At 40.2% G+C, this 20,348-nt stretch overlaps 1 long non-coding RNA gene across 3 annotated transcripts in view; it reads left to right on the top strand.

The window, feature by feature from the left end:
• Positions 1–19,039, top strand: part of LOC148150133 (uncharacterized) — a 70,760-nt gene extending 51,721 nt beyond the window's left edge. For 2 of the 3 annotated variants that reach the window (XR_015756950.1, XR_015756953.1), the window contains one exon: positions 17,487–19,039. This is a non-coding gene — a long non-coding RNA (uncharacterized LOC148150133). Of the gene's footprint in view, positions 1–8,461; positions 8,588–17,486 lie in introns of all 3 variants that reach the window. The other variant, XR_015756952.1, reaches the window with a different exon arrangement.
• The last annotated feature ends 1,309 nt before the right edge of the window (positions 19,040–20,348 follow it).

Here is a 20,348-nt window from a genome sequence, read left to right as displayed (position 1 = left end):
CATCTATCATTGCCTTTCAGAAAGTGATGGTGAGCTGATTTCTTGAGCTGCTGTGATACATGTGGTGGTAGAAACATCTACAGTGCTGTTAGGAAGGGACTTCTAGGTTTTTGAGCCAGAAAGAGTGAAGGAACGGTGATATAGTTAGAATGCTGTTTTGCTCAGAAGGGAACATCCTTTATGTGAGCAGTGTAACCAACGCAGGATAATACCAGAAATTGAAAAGTTCATTTTGATATATGAAACGATAGGTGTAATTGTAAATTGGGATGATGGTGTGAATGGCATCAACAAACCAGCAAAATACTGCACTCAAAATTTATCCACCAAAACTTCAGCACAAAGTAGGATGAAACATATGGTATAATGGACTGTTATTTCAATATAATCTGTTTAATATGTTTGCCCAAAATTAAAATGCCTTCTCTTAATATATTTTCATTTCTAATGCTAAAAGGAGCAGGCAGTGTAAATGTGAAATGTCCTTTACTGCTTCTGCTCCACTGTTTCCGAATTTACATAACTACTATATGTTGCAGGTGCTCCAGGTTTTCAGTGATACCCTTACTAATTGAATTCAACATTTGTCTCCTAGACCATATCTATTTGTATTTAGATGTAATTTTATTTATTTTGTTAAAGAATGGTTAAATAGTAAATAGCAAGCAATTTGTATTATTTAGTTAATTCCTCTCTCACAGGGAATTGTGCAAAAATCAAATTTTAAATATTAGCATTATATTATATAATTAAGAATTTACTGATGAGAATTGTATTAATACACAACACTTTCTAAGGGATGTAGAACAGAGAAATAAGAAAAATATATAGCATCTTTCAAGATCTCAGGACAGCCTAAACATGCTTTACAGCCAAAAATATACTTTTGAATGTAGGCATCATTACAGCCCATTTGCACATCGAAGGCTCCCACAATTAGCAATATGATGCAACAAGGTGCTTCTGTCACTTCAACAAGAAATGTTACTCAGGGCACAGAGATAATTCTGTTGCTCTTCTTCAAAATAGTGCCATGCAATTCTACATCCATCTGAAAGAGCAGCTGAGAAGGAATGCTCCAGCTTTCTTATTCATTCAAAAGATTCCATCAGTACCAGGCTTGAGTGCCATTTGAGTTGGATGCAGGTCAGTGGCTCAGTGGTTAGCACTGCTGCCTCAAAGCACCTGGTTGAATTTCATCCTCAGACTGTCTGTGGAGTTTGCACATTCTCCTTGTATCTGTCTGGGTTTTCTCCCATAGTTCTAAAATGTGCAGATTAGGTAAATTGTTCCTGCTAAATTTCCCATTGTGTCTAGGGATGTGCAAGCTAGGTGGATTTGCCATGGAAAATGCAGGGTTACAGGGGTTGGGAGGTGGATGCTCTTCAGAGGGTTAATGTGGACTCAATGGGCTAAATGGTCTGCTTCCACACTGTATGGATCCTATGATTCTAAGTACTGACTTTAAGACAGGAATTCTATAAAATGAGAAATCACATTTGAATCAGCACACACAATCAAGAGAAAAGGTGTTATGGGAAAGCTCAGAACTCTATTGAAGCTACATAATAATTATAGATTGTAGATTTGCTTTTGCTACCTTCTTCCCAAAGACTTGACTGTCATTGGTCTCCATCACTGTCTATCCTGTGCTGCCTTTATATATTCCATATGAGTAATCTACATCCAGTCCGTTGTATAAGTGATCCATTTTCTCCTCTGCTTCCTTCACCTGTTTGCCATTGAATTATCTGTCCCATTAATGACGACTAAGTCTATGTCTGCTCTATTGATGTGAGCAAAAGATTGTACTATCTCTTTTGACGTTTGCACTAAATTCCTCTTTTCTTGCAGCCTTTTCCAGCACTTCTTTGCTAGTCTTTCGGTCTGTGTATGACATGTAGAACATCTTCCTATTTATCAATATCTTGAATGCATTTTATCAGTAATCTCTACTTATTTTAATGTCTTCAAAGTGTATAACATTGATGACAAAATGTAGCACCTCAGCATTCATTTCCAAAGATACAGGGTCAGTATCTTTGATGCTAATGCATCCTTCATTCTGACAAAGCTGTTCTTGGCTATTTTAATTCTCCTTCAGATTACAAGTCACATCTTTTATCATCTGTGACAATCTATCCAAGACATGTAAACTTTTTCAGTTGTTCTAGGTCTTGTCCATTTACTTAAATATTCACTTCTGCGTTTGGACCTCTGCTTTTCATTGCTGATTTGGTCTTCCTCATATTCATTCTGAATCGATGTTATACACTTTCTTGTTTTCAGTTTATTTAGGATTTGTTGGAGTCCATAATTATCACATCTACACGAATTCACTTATTCCATACTAAATATTTTAACTTTTTTTTTGCCATAGAGTCACAGAGTCATACAGCATGGAAACAGTCCCTTCGATCTGATTAGTGTACACCAATAATGTTCTCAAACTAAACTAGTCCCACTTGTGTTTGGTCCATATCCTTCCAAACCTTTCCTATTCATGTACTTATCCAAATATCTTTTAAATGTTGTAACTGCACCTGCATCTACCACTTCCTCTGGTAGTTCAGAGAACTATATACTGTGGTGTGCTTTCTTTGCCTTTAAGCAAACTTTCTCCTCATTTCAAACTGTTGCTTATGAGTTTTTGACTGAAAATCCTTTCTCTATAAAATAGCCAATCTTCTATGATTCATTGCTGAGCAGATTCAACTCTCCATACTCCTTACATAATTACAAACACCAGGAAATACAATAACTAATAATAATAGAAGGTCTTAAATGTCAATGAGAAGCCTGTTTGTCATATGGCCAAAAATACACTCCTTATAAACTACAATCAAATGCATTCCAGGACACCAAACAGATAACATGTTTTCATCTGGAAGACTGACTTTATAATTTGTGTCCGGGCAGCAAAATTTGAACCTTACCAGTCCTCCTAAGGAATAATTACAGGTTATTTGGTAAATGACAATTCATATCTGGACTTATCCAGTGCAGTGTGATGGAAGGGCAGATAAATATTATAAGTCAAAACCCGTCTCATAATGGGACACCATTCTTCTTCATGGAAAGGTGCTCAAAAAGGAATGATTTGCACTTATATAGCTCCTTTCTCAACTTCAGGGCAGCCTAAAGTGATCTACAGCCAATGAAATACTTTTTAAAATGTAGACACTACTGTAACCTCATTAATCTGGCAGCTAATTTATGCACAGCAAAGTCCAACAATATTATCATGTGTTTGATAATCTTCATTAGTCATGTTGGTTGAGACATAAATATTACAGGACAATGGGGAAGAATAACTTGTTCTTCTTTAAAATACTGCCGTAGAAACTTTTAAGTCTACCTGAGAAGCCAAATTGTCAGTTTAATACCTTTATCCAACACATGACACCTCTGACACCACAGCACTCCTCCAACACTGCACTGGGAGCATCAGCGTAAAATTTGCACTCAAACCCTGGAGCAGATCTTGAACCACTACTTTATGACTTAGAGGCCGGAGTGCTGCCTATTGATTTAAAGACATGGGACAGGCTGACAGAAATGGTGTTGAAATACATCTGCAAGATGATGTCATCTCCATGAGAGTTATATACTGTCCCGACTCCTGTTTCACCAAGATAGAAAAAAATGGATTATGCTCTCTATCCATTTCATTGATAAATGCAAATTGTTTCCAGGAAAATAAATATAAAATTTTACAACATTCTAATTGCTGTAAATTCTTAATGACATCTAAGGTTTCCAATTCCATCACATACACATTTGATTAATTTCTAAGATGGTGACTATCTTCAGAATTGAAGCTGTGTTACTGGAAAAGCACAACCAGTCAGACAGCATCTGATGAGCAGGACAGTCAACATTTCGAGCATAAGCTCTTCATCAGGAATGAGGGGGTGGCCCAAGAAGCCTAAAAGATAAATGGGAGGTGGTGGGGCTGGTAATGAAGGTAGGGGTGAAGGTGATAGGTCGGAGAGGAGGGTGGAGTGGATAGGTGGGAAGGAAGATGGACAGGTAGGACATTTCAAGAGGGTGGTACTGAGTTGAAGGATTGGATCTGGGATAAGGTGGGGCAGGGCAAATGAGGAAACTGGTGAAATCCACATTGATCACATGTGGTTAGAGGGTCCCAAGGCAGAAGATGAAGTGTTCTTCCTCCAGGTGTCGGGTGGCTAGATTTTGGCAGTGGAGGAGGTCCAGGACATGCATGTCCTTGACATAGTGCGAGGGGAGTTGAAGTGGTCGGCCACAGGGTGGTGGGGTTGTTTATTGCGTGTGTCCCAGAGATGTTCTCTGAAACGTTTTGCAAGTTGGTTTCCTGTCTCCCCGATGTAGAGGCGACCACATCAAGAGCAATGGACACAGTAGATGACGTGTGTGGAAGTACAGGTAAATCTCTGTCAGATGCAGAAGGATCCTTTGAGGTCTCAGATGAAGGTGAAGGGAGTGGTGTGGGCACAGGTTTTGCACTTCATGCGGTGGCAGGGAAAGGTGCCGGGAGTGAAGGGTGGTTTGGTGGGGGCACATTCAGCTATCTTCACCACCCCCATCCCCACCCCCTCCCATTTATCTCTCAACCCCCTTGGACGACCCCCTCATTCCTGAGGATGGGCTTATGCATGAAACATCAATTCTCCTGCTCCTCAGATGCTGCCTGACCTGCTGTGCTTTTCCAGCACCAGACTCTTCGACTCTGATCTCCAGCATCTGCAGTCCTCACTTTCTCCTAGGTGACTATGTGCAGTCAGGATACCAGGAATTACCTTAAGACTGTAAAACCGTAAGATTTAGAAACAGAGGTAGGCCATTCAGCATATTCTGCTGTGTCAGTCAATGAGTTTATGACTGATCTGATCAGCCTCATCTCCATTATCCTACTCTATCCCCATAATCCCTGATTCCCTTCATAATTAAAAATCTTTCTGTCTCAGTCTTGAATACACTTTATGGCCCAGCCTCGACAGCCTCTATGGTAAAGAATGCCACAGATTTACTATCTTCTGAGAGAAAACAATTCCTCCTGATCCCTGCCTTAAATGGGCAACCTCTTATTCTGAGATCCTAGCCTCTCCCACAAAGGGAAACAACCTCTCTGCACCTCCCCTGTCAAGCTCCTTAATAAACGTACATGTTTCAATAAGGCTTTCATTCTTCTCATCTCCAATGAGTACAAACCTAACCTACTCAACCTCTCTTCATAAGAAAATCTTTGCACACTCTCTCAGTCGAATGAACCTTCTCTCAACTGCCTCCAGCGCCAATATAGCTTTCCATCAATTATGGATACCAAAACTGTTCACAGTATTACAGGTGTAGTTTTAGCAAAACATTAGTGGGCGGCACGGTGGCACAGTGGTTAGCACTGCTGCCTCACAGCGTCAGAGACACGGGTCAATTCCCGCCTCAGGCGACTGACTGTGTGGAGTTTGCACGTTCTGCCCGTGTCTGCGTGGGTTTCCTCCGGGTGCTCCGGTTTCCTCCCACAGTCCAAAGATGTGCAGGTCAGGTGAATTGGCCGTGCTAAATTGCCCGTAGTGTTAGGTAAGGGGTAAATGTAGGGGTATGGGTGGATTGCGCTTCGGCGGGGCGGTGTGGACTTGTTGGGCCGAAGGGCCTGTTTCCACACTGTATGTAATCTAATTCTTATTTTTATCCTCCATCACTTTGAAATAATGTCCAACAGTCTACTTGCTTCCCTTATACACTGAACTTGTATGCAAACTTCTTATAATAGATGCATAAGCACCCCCAAATCCCTCTGCGCTTCAGCTTTTTGCTGTGTTTTATCATTTAAATAATATTCAACTCTTCCATTCTTCATGTCAAAAGTGCATAACCTCACATTTTTCCACATTATAATCCATCTACCAAGTTTTTTGCCCACTTACTTAACCTGTCTATATCCCTCTGTAGATTCCTTGTCATCCTCACCACTTGCTTTTCCACCTATTTTTGTATCATAATTGCAACTCTTGACAAAAATTGAAAGACATCTCCACCCATTATCTGCCAGTTGAAAATATTTTCTGTCTCAGAATGGTTTGGATTTTTGACTGTTTAACTTTCAAAGTAGCTGTAAAGGAGACAGACATACAAGCAATTCAACGGGTACTTTTATATCCTTAGTCACAGTTGCACATTATGAAATGAAATTCTCTACATTGCGTACTCAAATGAGCACATCACATTTTTTCAGAAATATACTTTATTCACAAAATTCTTAAAAGTATATGGCAAAACATTCCAAATTGAAATTTACAGCAGATGCAATAAAATTCAATCATTTCTCCATACAGCATTGTTTCACTCTGAGGTACTGCAATACAATTATAATACTCTTAATACTCTTGATATTTAGAATTTGCATTCTATGTTACACATTTCCAGCCTTCAGTGTGCTATGGAAGAAAGGTCTTAGAGGTGGCCATTCCCCATTCCATTGCTGCAGTGGCTGCCTCAAGCTTTAGTGCATTCCTCAGCACTTTGTTCAAACTTTGGAATGTCCCAGTTGCCACATTCAGTCATGGACAACTTTTTACATTGGAAGATCAGTAATATTCTGGCAAACCAAAAAACTTGTTCATTGAATCGATGTAATGTCCACATCACATACTGAACCATGCAAATTGTAACAAAAAATATGTACTATACTGTGAAACACATGCTCCATAGTGACAGAACCTGTACACAATACAATGAGATTAGTGATGCTGAAATATTGCACTGTTGGAGTAAGGACTTCTAAATATCAAAGAGAAGAGAAAGAGGAATATTCTAAGACTGCATAAGAGTTTGGACTTCAAAACAAAAACATTTACAATCCGACAATGGATAGCACTTGAATTCAAACAGAAATAATTGGTTTCTCCACATTGAGAATTGGGTTCAAATTAGCATGCAAAAGGTAGAACCCATTTCATAATTATCAGGATAGCATTGGAAATCACCTCTTAAAAACTTGCCTATTGTGGACAGCCCCATTACTTGATGTTTGTTTCCTAGCATTTTTGATGATAATTAAAAAATAAAGAATTTTGTTATAAAATATTGTGGATTTTCAGTTTTTTGACTTCCCATCATGCATGATTCAGTCAATGATTATATATTGAAAACTATTTGTTTAAATATGTGGGCAATATACACTATTACTGTCAATTATATTAATAGTGCATTCGTCTCTGTAGCTGGAAATCCTTTTTAGATCCTTCATAAAATTGTGATGAAAAATTGATGTTTAAAACAATCAATGCTTTTACTAAATTGCTCTGGAAAATGTAACATTTCTATTGAGTACTGAAGCTGAAAGGTAGCATGCTTCCAAAGTCATTCTTCCAGCAAGAGAACGTGGCTTGGCAGTTCTGTCATGAGTGCTTTGTGGCTTGATCTGAAGTGTGATTCCCAATTTGAGACACCATTATTTCCTATTTAGAACACACTGTTATGGGTTGTCAGCACGCAAAGACATTGTTTTTTTTTATTTGCAGCTTGAGTAACCCTGTATAGAAGTTGATATTCCTTGTTAATATTCTGGTTTGCTTCCTTCTTGCATTGTTTTATCTAGATGACAAATTCACTGTACAATTTGCATAATGGAAAATACTGTCTCTTTGTTTTTAGTGCCTTTATATACTTGGGTTTTACAAATCTACCTCCCTCACTAGCTTTACAATTTCCAAAATCTCTGCTTTTCTTCAAATTTTGGTCTCTAGGGCAACCCCAATTTCTATTACCCCACCACTACCATCTGTGGCTTCAGCTAGGAGGGCAATTTGGTCTGGAACTCCTTCTCTAAATCTCTCCACTTTTTCACCTATCTTTCACCCTCAAGACATTTCACAAAGCCTAGCTTTATTGAATACCTTTTGTCCTAATATCACCCAATATGACTCAGTGTCAACTGTTGTTTGATAACATTCTTGTGTTATGCTTTGGACATTTGTTTATCTTAAAGGCTATAAAAACACAAGTTTTTTTTTTGTTCTGTTAAGTTACCACAACAACGTGCTTGGACTCCAAGGAAGCACAGGGCAGTATCTTTACTGGATTACAAAACAATTTCAATGAAAGGTCATTGACCTGTAATGTTCACTGTTTCTCTTGCACAGCGCAGATGCTCATGACCAGCTGAGTGTTTTCGGCATTTTCTGTTTTTATCTCTGTTTCGGCTTGGCCTTCCTCCAAAACCTTTTGTGTTCACTAAAGCGCAGTTTCCATGAGCAGAATTACTTTCCTTACAGAGATCTGCTGTCTCTATACACACACACACACACACATACATATATATGCGGTAGCAGCAAAAGATTAGATTAACATATACTACACCTGAAGACTACATTGCTTGAGCTCCTGCTTCCAAAATTCCACCACTGGTTTCTAGGCATGTCTAACCTGAGGTTGTGAAAGGTGGTACCTAAATACAAGCTCTTTCTCTTTCTACAAACAGAGTATGTTTCCAGTGAATCTGTGTAGAGGAAGGATTAGCTTGTCATGAGACTAAATTTAACTTCTTGAAATTAAATTGGAGATCACATTCGATGCCAAAGGATTTTCCTGCCTCTTCCACAAAGTGGTGAGTACCATAAGATCAGAATAATGTGCAAAGTTGAGACTGAGGCCAGAATTTATTGACAAGTAATAATATACACAAGTGAAGAAACACACAAAAATGAAATTGGTAGCAAATAACTAGACATATGGAACACATGAGAGACAATTTGCAATACATTTAGCTTGATTCAATACAGTTTACATGAGGAGTGGATATGGAAGATTGATTCCACAAATCTCCATCACATATTGGATGTTGACTGTGTTGGAGGGTTTGAGTTGAATAGGCTGGGACTGTTTCAGAGGCTGAGGGGTACCCTTATAGAGATTTATAAAATCATGAGAGGCATGGATTTTCCCTGGTGTGTGGAAGTCCAGAATTAGAGAGCACAGATTTAGGGTGAGAGGGGAAAGATTTAAAAGGGACTTAAGGGGCAACATTTTCACGCAGAGGGTGGTGTGTGTATAGAATGAGCTGCCAGAGGAAGTGGTGGAGGTTGGGACAATTACAGGAGGGGTGTAAAGGGACATGGGACAAGGGCTGCAAATGGGACTAGATTAAATTAGGATATCTGGTCGGCATGGACGAGTTGGACCAAAGGATCTGTTTCCATGCTGTACACATCTATGACTTTATGGATTTATTTAATGTAGTTAACAGAATCTCTTGTTGGAGATGATCTTTGCCTGGAATTTGTCCTGCATGAATGTTACATGCCACCTATCAGCCCAAACATGGAAGGTGTCCAGGCTTTACTGCAATTGACCATGGACTGTTTCACTATCTGAGGAGAAAAGAATGGTGCCTGAAGACTGAATGTGCTGAACATAGTGCAATCATGAACAAACATTCCCACTCTGACTTTACAATGGAAAGGAAGGTCATTGATGTAGCAGCTAAAAACGGCTAAGCCCAGACCACCAGGCTAAGGAAATTCCATTTTGGTCTCCGAGGACTGAGATGATTGACTTCCAAAAGCCAAACCTATCTTCATTTGTACTAGGTACAACACCAACTAGTACAGACATTCCTTCCCCCCAACCACTTCATATTGACTCAATTTTTGCGAGGGATCTTTAATGTCATACTTAGTCAAATATTGGATTGGATCTGTTTTAGATACTGTTGGATGGGGGGGTAGGGGTAGACGACTTACTAGGGGTAAGCCATGTGGTACAGGTCTCTGGCACAAATTCTGTCCCAGTTGCTCTAAAGGAAAGAGGGGAAAGAAGCAAAGCATTCGTCACTGGGGAACTCCATAATTAGGGTGACAGATAGGAGGTACTATGGAACCGAGAGATACCCATGGTTGATGTGTTGTCTCCCAGGTGTCAGGGTTCATGATGTCTCGGATCGTGTTTTCAGGATCCTTAAGGGGGAGGGAGCGCAGCCCCAGGCTGGGTCTACTTAGGCACCAACGACATGGGTAGGAAAAGAGATGGGGATGTAAGGCAGAAATTCAGGGAGCTAGGGTGGAAGCTTAGAGCCAGAACAATTGTTATCAACTGTTGATAACAACTGTTATCTCTGGTTTGTTACCCATGCCATGTGCTAGTGAAGTGAGAAATAAGGAGAGAGAGAGAGCAGTTGAACACGTGGCTAGAGTTTTGGTGCAGGAGGGAGGAATTCAGATACCTGGATAATTGGGGCTCATTCTGAGGGAGGTGGGACCTCTACAAATGGGATGGTCTACACCATAAACAGAGCAGTACCAATATCCTGTGGAGGGAGATTTGCTAATGTTGTTTGGGAGGGTTTAAACTAATTCAGCAGGAGGGTGGGAAGCTGAATTGTAGCTCCAGTGTACAGGAGGTTGAGAGTAATGAGGTTATAAATAAAGTTTCAAGGTCGCAAGAGTATACTGGCAAGCAGGAAGATGGTTTGAAGTGTGTCTACTTCAACACCAGAATAAGATGGGTGGACTTGTAGCATGGGTTGGTCCTTGGGACTACAATGTTGTGGCCATTTTGGAGACATGGATAGAGCAGGGACAGAATTGGTTGTTGCAGGTTCCGGCGTTTAGATGCTTCAAGAAGAACAGGGAAGGTGGCGAAAGAGGGGGAGATATGGCATTGTTGGTCAAGGATAGTATTACAATGGCAGAAAGGATGTTTGATGAGGACTCATCTACTGAGCTAGTATGGGCTGAGGTTAGAAACAGGAAAGGAGAGGTCACCCAATTGGGAGTTTTCTATAGGCCTCCAAAAACTTTCAGAGATGTCGAAGAAAGGATAGCAAAGATGATTCTGGATAGGAGTGAAAGTAACAAAGTGGTTGTTATGGGAGACTTTAACTTTCCAAGTATTGACTGGAAATGCTATAGTTCGAGTATTTTAGATGCGTCAGTTTTGTCCAATGTGTGCAGGATGATTTCCTGACACAGTATGTAGACAAGCCAACAAGTGGCGAGGCCACATTGGATTTGGTACAGGTTAATGAACCAGGCCAGGCGTTAGATTTGGAGGTAGGTGAGCACTTTGGTGGTAGTGACCACAATTCAGTTACATTTACTTTAGCGATGGAAAGGGATAGGTATATACCGCAGGCCAAGAGTAATAGCTGGGGGAAAGGCAATTATGATGGGATTAGACAAGATTTAGGATGCATAGGATGGGGAAAGAAACTGCAGGGGTGGGCACAATTGAAATGTGGAGCTTGTTCAAGGAACAGCTACATACTTGATCAGTATGTACCTGTCAGGCAGGGAGGAAGTTGTCGAGCGTGGGAGCCGTGGTTTACTAATGAAGTTGAATCTCTTGTCAAGAGGAAAAAGAGGCTTATGTAAAGATGGGATGTGAAGGCTCAGTTAGGGTGCTTGAGAGTTACAAGTTAGACAGGAAGGACCTAAAAGGCGAGCTAAGAAGAGTCAGGAGGGGACATGAGAACTCTTTGGTAGACAGGATCAAGGAAAACCCTAAAGCTTTCCATAGGTATGTCAAGAATAAAAGAATGACTAGAGTAAGATTTGGACCAGTCAGGGACAGTAGTGGGAAGCTGTGCATGGAGTTCGGGGAGATAGCAGAGGTGCTAAATGAATATTTTTTGACAGTATTCACACTGGAAAAAGATTATGTTGTCAAGGAGAATACTGAGATTCAGGCAATTAGACTATACGGGATTGAAGTTCATAAGGAGGAGATGTTAGCAATTCTGGAGAGTGTGAAAATAGATAAGACCCCTGAGCTGGATGGGATTTATCCTCGGATTCCCTGGGAAACTAGGGAGGACATTGCAGAACCTTTTGTCTTGATCTTTATGTCATCATTGTCTAGAGGAATAGTGCCAGAAGACTGGAGGATAGCAAATGTTGTCCCCTTGTTCAAGTAGGGGACTAGAGACAACCCTGGTAATTATGGACCAGTGAGCCTTATTTCGGTTGTGGGTAAAGTGTTGAAAAGGAAAGAGATAGGATTTTTAATCATCTAGAAAGGAATAATTTGATTAGGGATAGTCAACACAGTTTTGTGAAGGGTAGGTCGTGCCTTATTGAGTTCTTTGAGAAGGTGACCAAACAGCGGATGAGGGTAAAGCGGTTAATGTGGTGTATATGGATTTCAGTAAAGCCTTTGATAAGGTTGCCCCCAGTAGGCTATTGCAGAAAATATGGCGGCATGGGATTGAGGGTGATTTAGTGGCTTGGATCAGAAATTGGCTAGCTGAAAGAAGACAAAAGGTGGTGGTTGATGGGAAATGTTCTTCCTGGAGTGCAGTTACTAGTGGGGTACTGCAAGGATCTGTTTCGCGGCCACTGCTGTTTGTCATTTTTATAAATGATCTAGATGAGGGCGTAGAAGGGTAGGTTCATAAATTTGCAGATGACACTAAGGTTGGTGGAGCTATGGATAGTGCCGAAGGATGTTGCAGCTAACAGAGGGACATAGATAAGCTGCAGAACTGGGCTCAGAGGTGGCAAATGGAGTTTAATGTGGAAAAGTGTGAGGTGATTCACTTTGGAAGGAGTAACAGGAATGCAGAGTACTGGGCTAATGGTAAAATTCTTGGTAGTGTGGATGAGCAAAGAGATCTTGGTGTCCATGTACATAGATCCCTGAAAATTGTCACCCAGGTTGATAGGATTGTTAAGAAGGCATATGTGTATTAGCTTTTCTGGTAGAGGGATTGAGTTTAGGAGCCATGAGATCATGTTGCAGCTGTACAAAACTCTGGTGTTGCCGCACTTGGAAGTTTTGTGTACAGTTCTGGGTGCCGCATTATAGGAAGGATGTGGAAGTATTGGAAAGGATGCAGAAGAGATTTACCAGGATGTTGCCTGGTATGGAGGGAAGGTCTTATGAGGAAAGGCTGAAGGACTTGAAGCTGTTTCGTTAGAGAGATGAAGGTTGAGAGGTGACTTAATAGAGCCATACAAGATGATTGGAGGATTAGAGAGGGTGGACAATGAGACCCTTTTTCCTTGGATGGTGATGGCTAGCATGAGTTGACACAGCCTTAAATTGAGGGTGATAGCTATAGGGCAGATGTCAGAGGTAGATTCTTTACTCAGAGTAGTAAAGGCGTGGAATGCCCTGCCTGTGACAGTAGTAAACTTGCCAACTTTAAGGACATTTAAGTTGCTATTGGATAAACATATGGATGATAATGGAATAGTGTAGGTTAGATTGGATTAGATTACCTACAGTGTGGAAACAGGCCATTTGGCCCAACAAGTCCACACCGACCTTCTGAAGAGCAATCCACCCAGACCCATTTCCCTTTGACTAATGCACCTGACACTATGGGCAATTTAGCATGGCCAATTCCCCTGACCTGCATATCTTTTGGACTGTGGTAGGAAACCACAGCACCCGCAGGAAACCCGCACTGACACGGGGAGAATGTGCAAACTCCACACAGACAGTTGCCCAAGGCTGGAATTTAACATGGATCCCTGGCACTGTGAGGCAGCAGTGCTAACCACTGAGCTACTGTGGCACCTGTTAGATTGGCTTCAGATTGGTTTCAACATCGAGGACCAAAGGGCCTGTACTCTGCTGTAATGTTCCATGTTCTATGTTCTATGACCTTGATTGTAGACAGTCATTTTCACGTCACCTCTGGAGTTCAACTCTTTTGCCTATGTTTGATCCAAGGCTTTAATGAGCTCAAGAGCTGAATGACCCTGGCAAAATCCAAAGTGAGTAACAACAAACAGGTTATTGCTGAGTAAATGCAGCTTGATTACTCTGTTGACACCCCTTCAATCACTTTCCTGAGAATTACTGAGTAGACTAATGGGACACTAATTGGCTAAGTTGAATCTGTCTTTTTGTTGTGAACGGCACATATCTAGAAATTTTCTGCATTAGACCAAAAGATTTAGGAAGCAGGAAGAGGACATCTGGCACATTGAGTCTGCTCTACCAGTCAATAAGATTACGTCTGATCTGATAATCCTCAACTGCACTTTCACACCTTTCCCCATAACCTTTAATTCTGTTACTTATTAAACTTCTGTCTATCTCAGCCTTGAATGCACTTAACAATCCAGCTTCAACAGCCTTCTGTGGTAAAGAATTCCATAGAATCACTGCCCAATGAGAGAATAAATTCCTCCCCATCTTTGTTTTATATGGTCAGAAATCACATGACACCAGGTTACAGTCCAACAGGTTTATTTGACTTCACCTGATGAAGGAGCAGCATTATGGAAGCTTGTGATTTCAAATAAACTTGTAGGCCTATAACCTGGTGTCATGTCACTTCTGACATTGTCAACCCCAGTCCAAAACCGACAGTTCCACATCATGGGTATTTTTTATGGGTGACTCCTTATTCTGGGATTATGCTGTCTGGTCCTCCCACAAGGGGAAATCAGCTTTCCGCAGCTATCATGTTAAACCCCCCTAAAAACATTTATGTTGCAGTAAAGTTACCTCTCATTGTTTTAAACTCCAATGAGTACATGTCAACCTTTCCTCTTAAGACAATACCTCAATATCCAGGATCAACCGAGTGAACCTTGTCTCAACTGCCTCCAAGCTGATATATTTTCTTAGATAAGGGAATCAATACTTTCACCATTGGCTGCGTATATGCAAATGTTGTTGCTGTGTTGGAACAGTTTGGTTGTTACCTGGCTAATTCTGGAGCACAAGTTTTCAACATTACTGGAATGTTATCAGGGCCCATTGACTTTGCAGTACCACTACCTTCAGCTATTTGTTGATATTACATAGAGTCTAGATTAGGTTAGAATATCTAGGCACAATGGACGAGTTGGACCGAAGGGTCTGTTTCCGTGCTGTATATCTCTTTGAGTCAAATGAATTGACTAAAGACTGGCATCTCTGAAACTGGGGACCTCAGGAAGAGGCCAAGATGGATTGACCGCTCGACATCTGAAGCAAATGCTTCATCCTTGTCTTTTGTAATGACATGTTTGGCTTCCACATCATTGAAGATTTGTGGATCTTTCGCTTCCTGTTAGTTGTTTAATTGTTTTCCGCTATTCTGGCTGGATATACCGGGACTGTAGAATTTAGATCTGATTCTATGGTTATGGAATCACTTAGCATTAACCATTGCATGTTTCTTCCACTGTTTGACATGCCTTTTTTTTGGTGTTGTAGCTGCACCAGCTTGACAGACTATGGCTGGTACTGCTGCTAACATTCCTATCTGCACTTCTCATTGGTCCCCTCACTTCTTAATGGCAGAGTGGAGTGTGCCTGGTCATGAAGTTACAGATTGTGTGCTGCGTACAATTCCGCTGCTCCGGATGGTCCACATCACCTCATGAATACTGAATTTTGAGTTGCTCAATCTGTTTGAAAGTATTTAATTTGGCATGGTGGTAGTGCTGCACAACATAATGGAAGGTATCCTCAACTCAAGTCAGGACTTCACCTCCATGAGGACAGTGCGGTTGTTGGTCTTATCAGTGTTGTCATAGCAGCATCTGTGACTGGTAGATTAATGAGGAAGGGTGACGAGAGGGTGGTAATCAGAAAACCTTGTCCATGTGTGATCTGATACCATACACTTCATGGGATCTACAGTCAATGTTCAGGACTCCAGAGGAAGTGGTGGAGGTGATTACAAATACACTGTGAAAAATTAATTTGGACAGGTACATGAATAGGAAAGGTATACGGATATATCGGCCAAATGCAGGCAAATGGGACTAGTTCAATTTAGGAATTCTGGTTGGCATGGACAAGTTGGACTGAAGGGTCTCTTTCTGTGCTGTGCGACTCTATTTTCATACTGACTGAACAGTTACCTGTCTAAGTCTTGAGACAGGTCTTTCAGTTTATTGAAAGGGGAAGGCAACGGCCTAGTGGTATTATCATTGGACTGTTAATACAGTGTTCTGGAAAATGGTTTCAAATCCCACAATGGCAGATGTTGGTATAATTAAGGGTCTAATGATGACCATTAATCCATTGTTGATTGTCGGGAAAAACTAATGTCCTTTAAGGAAGGAAACTTCCATCCTTACCTAGTCTAGCCTACATGTTTGAAAGTATTTAATTTGGCATGGTGGTAGTGCTGCACAACATAATGGAAGGTATGGCCTAGTCTGGCCTACAGCAATGTGGTTGACTCTTAACTGCTGTCTGGACAATAAATGCTGGCCTAGCCAGTGATGCCCTCATCCTGTCAATGAATTTTAAAAAACTGTATGGCACTGTGCTATCACTTCTGGTGGTTCTGCCCACCAGTGAGAAAAGTCATACTCAGGGATGGTGATGTTAGTGTCTGTGACATTGAAAGATATGACTTTGAGTATCTCTATGGGAGAGATCTCTCCTAATTTTGGCACAAGCCCCTACATGTTAATACGGACATCTCTGCAGGTCAACAGGTCTGGGCTTACCATTGTTCTGTATCTGTTATTATGTTGCCGCTACACCATGAATTCTTATTTTACATAGAAATCTTTGTTGTGGCATCTTGTCAAATGCTTTCTGGAAATCTTTAGACAGCACATCCACATGCTCACCTCTATTCATATTTCTTGACACTTTCTCAAAAACTTCAGTAAACTAATCAAACATGATTTCCTTTTCACAAAACAATGTTGATTCAGCTTGATTGCATTTTGATTTTCTGAATGGCCCACTTTATCCTCTTTAATAAAAGATACCAGCATTTTTTCAAAGACAAATATTAAGATATATACATTTGTAGTTTTTTGCTTTCTATCTCCACCTACTTACTTGAACAATCTAATGGGACCTTTCCAGAATCTAGGGAATTGTTGTAGGTTTGTGGTTACATATAGGTCAGACCAGGTAAGGATGATATATATCTTTCTCTAATGGCTATTAGTGAACCAGCCAGGTTTTTACAACAGTCATCAATAGTTTCAAATTTAGGTTTGAATCCTGCCATGACAGATGGTGGAATTTGAATTCAATAAAAGAATCTATAATGTAGAAGATTGATGATCAGAAATCATTGTTGGAAAAAGAAGATCTGATTAATTAAAGTCCTTTAGAAAAGGAAACTTCTGTCCTTACCTGGTCTGATCGACATGTGACTCTTAACTGCACTCTCCGTCAATAAATGCTGACCCAGCCATTGACACCACATCCAGTGAATGAACAAACAAAAATCAGTAGTTAACTCAATTCAAATTCTACCAACTACAGTAGTGGATTTCAAAACTTTGAGCCAAAGTTTAGCCTGGGCCTCTGGATTCTAGCCAGTGATTTTACCATTACTTTATGCTATCACTTTCCTCTAGAACATGTAACACCTTAAAAATGTAATTTAAAATCCTTTTAGAATAAAGCGCCTGATTAGTTCAGTCATTTAAGGTGCAAAAAAATTCATTGATATGCTTCCTTCATGTAACACTTTCCAACAATCAAATCTACAGCCTTGGGTTGAACCTCAGTCAATATTTATGATACTCCATCCTGTAAGTAACTAATATTTTGATTAACATTTGTAATAAAGTTCTGTATCTCAGTTCATCTACAGATCAAAGGATCAGCCAATGTCCTGAAGGCTAGCACGACTAAGCATAATGGATGTGTCAAAGGAACCACCACTTGGAGGAAAGTATAAACTGAAGCATCATCTGTCCCCTCAGATAGATGTTAGAGATCCTGTAGCACTGTAAAGAAGAGCAGGGGAGTTCTCCCCAGTGTGCTGGCCAATATTTATCCATCAATCAACATTACAAAAGAACGAATTATCTGAATTCAAAATCTGCCCCTCGGGACAAAATGATAAAGCAAAGCACAAACAGGAGACCTTTCTGATGCATCGAACATATTCTATACCCAAGCCAAGAGTGTTTCATGTGAGTAGCAAGATCCCCCATTAGAATTAAGAAAACAAATTAAGAAAAAGGTTTAAAAAAAATGTTTGTGTGTAACCTGAAAGCAAAATAGTGTATGCCTGAAATCCAAAAAGGAAATAAGAACAGGAAATGTTGTAAATGCTTCTTTTTGTTTACAGATTACTTTATTGCCTTTCTCTTCCAGGAATGCCCACTTTGACAATGTTCAGTTTCTCTCTTCCTTTTCATCCGCACTGTCACAATATTATAGCGTCTCCCTCCCAAAAGAAACCTACCCATGAATCTATATTTGCCTAGAAACTACTGAATCTTTAACCTTTCCCAGTATTGAAGAAAAGTCACCAACCTGATACCTGTTTCTCTCTCCATATAAGTTGTTTGACCTGCCTAGTGTTTACCAGTATTTTCCGTTTTTATTTCACTGGCCATGATGCCTACAGCTACGTGCTGAGTCATTTGAAATTTTGCTACCCGATCACAGATGTGCTCATGAAGTAGGAGAGCCTTAACGCGGTTGAATGTGGAGGCATTACTGGTACAGACTCCATTTGGACCACTTCATATTTGTTTAAATCAAGTTACATTATGTATTTTGCAGTGTAACCTTTCTACATTAATACAGTTGAAAATGTGTATGTGTGTGTACCCTCATGTTGCAACATACATTTCCCTAAAGTGCATTATATGTGTATTCCACTGGATGATCTATGTATTTCATTATACAGTTGGTTTGGGGACTTCCTCTGCTGAAATATCAGTTTCTTCCTTTGAAAATTCGGTCTTATGACACCTCGGGGAAGATTCCTCAGACGGTTTGCGAGTACTCCGTTGTAAATTAAGTCACAGCCTGCACTATTATATGGCTGACTTAAGATGTTTCCATTTATTTGCATGAGGTAGTAGAGCAGACTGTCACAAGCCTTATAATATCCTCGTTTTTCCACAAATGTTTGCAGCCACAACAAAAAATTGCAACCTCAGGAAAAGAACCGAATGTATAACCTTTTAGGCGATTTTTTTCTTTTCCTTTGCAATTTGAGATGCAATAGACAACAAAACAATCAGGATAATAAGTGTTATCAAAGGCAAATGTGTATTTGAGCCTGAATATAACAGTTGTGGATTGTGAATATTTTTGTCTGGTTTATTTAAAATGTTTACTGAGCAGAAGAATAATGTACTTACCTACTTCCTTAAATGCAAAACATCTGTAATCGTGCCTCTCTCCTTGACAGGCTCAGATGGTGGCGAGAAAATAGTCATGGCCTAAATGTTTTAGGGAGAAGAGCGTGTGTTGTGCTTCTCTGTGTGTTGCTTCACTGCAAAGCAAAACATAAACTTGTACATTCACTCTTGATGAAAACAAAATGATACGAGGGGTGGGGTTACAATTCTCTCTGGCTTGCGTTAGATGTATTCAAAAGCATTTTTTTTTTGCTCGTAATAAAATATTCTGGATCGAAAACCTCAGAGCTTCTGTTGTAATGATTTTTTTCTTTAAGAAGCACCAAAGCTATGTTAAGAAAACGTGCTTTTATTTTGGTTACTTTTCGAGGGATTTCTGTCTGCGTGTGATTTCACGACACTAAGTACTGACAAACCTAACTCCAGTCAAAATCAATTTGATCAACCAAATCACGACTTCCTTTAAAAGGATTTTGTGACCGGGGAACAACTTCTTCAATTCCAAGCTGCATATTGTGGGATTGCCTTCACTCACACGCGGGATTTTGAGACTGCAGACAAGGCTGCATACTTTGGGAATATGCTTCTTCACTGTGCATCCTGCGTAAGCCCATTGATACCATTAGTAGGTCTGGCTGGATTTGGAGCCACTTACATATAATGTAACTAGTGAACAAGACGGCTCTCTTTATTAGGATATTAAGTCACCAGAATGTTCCTGGCGCTGCCCACTGCTGATGTGGGCGTGCGCATGGCTTTCTAGCATTCTCCGACCTAATTGCAGATCTAACTAAACTAATTAATCACAGCAACCCGTTCAAAATGACAAGATTTGGCAAGGTGACATTCTGCAGTAACCCACCCCCCACAAAAAAAATCCACACTTTATGTTTTTTTTAAATCCCCACAGCAATTTATTTTCTGAATTTCTAAGATTTTCCCGTGAAAAATTCCAACAAAAAGGTACCCAAGGTTAACTGTACTGTATGCTTATTCAATATTTATGATCTTTAGTGTACTACTTGTAAGGTTTTTGGGGATTCAAACAGGTACATTAATCAAGAGGAAAATGACAAAAATGGGCATTCTGACAACTCATACACTGATGCTCGTTTCATGAGAATAAGGGAATAACTTTATTAATCAACAGTTCCTGATTAATTGTTACAGAGTGCCATCCATAAATTTTCCTTCAATTTAATAATCCTTCCTGAAGACTAACAATATCCCTGGTGATTTCAGTTTTATTGAGAGCTGAGTTCTATGGAAGAGCAATGGCACAAATAGCTGAACAGAGCTAAGGCACCTCTATGGACAATCTTTGCAACTCTGACAGTTATG

This window comes from Chiloscyllium plagiosum, unplaced genomic scaffold, assembly GCF_037043375.1.
Source record: "Chiloscyllium plagiosum isolate Xiang-an unplaced genomic scaffold, Cpla_swu_hap1 HiC_scaffold_4, whole genome shotgun sequence".
NCBI classification, from domain to species: domain Eukaryota; kingdom Metazoa; phylum Chordata; class Chondrichthyes; order Orectolobiformes; family Hemiscylliidae; genus Chiloscyllium; species Chiloscyllium plagiosum.
This window is presented reverse-complemented; position numbering and strand designations above follow the sequence as displayed.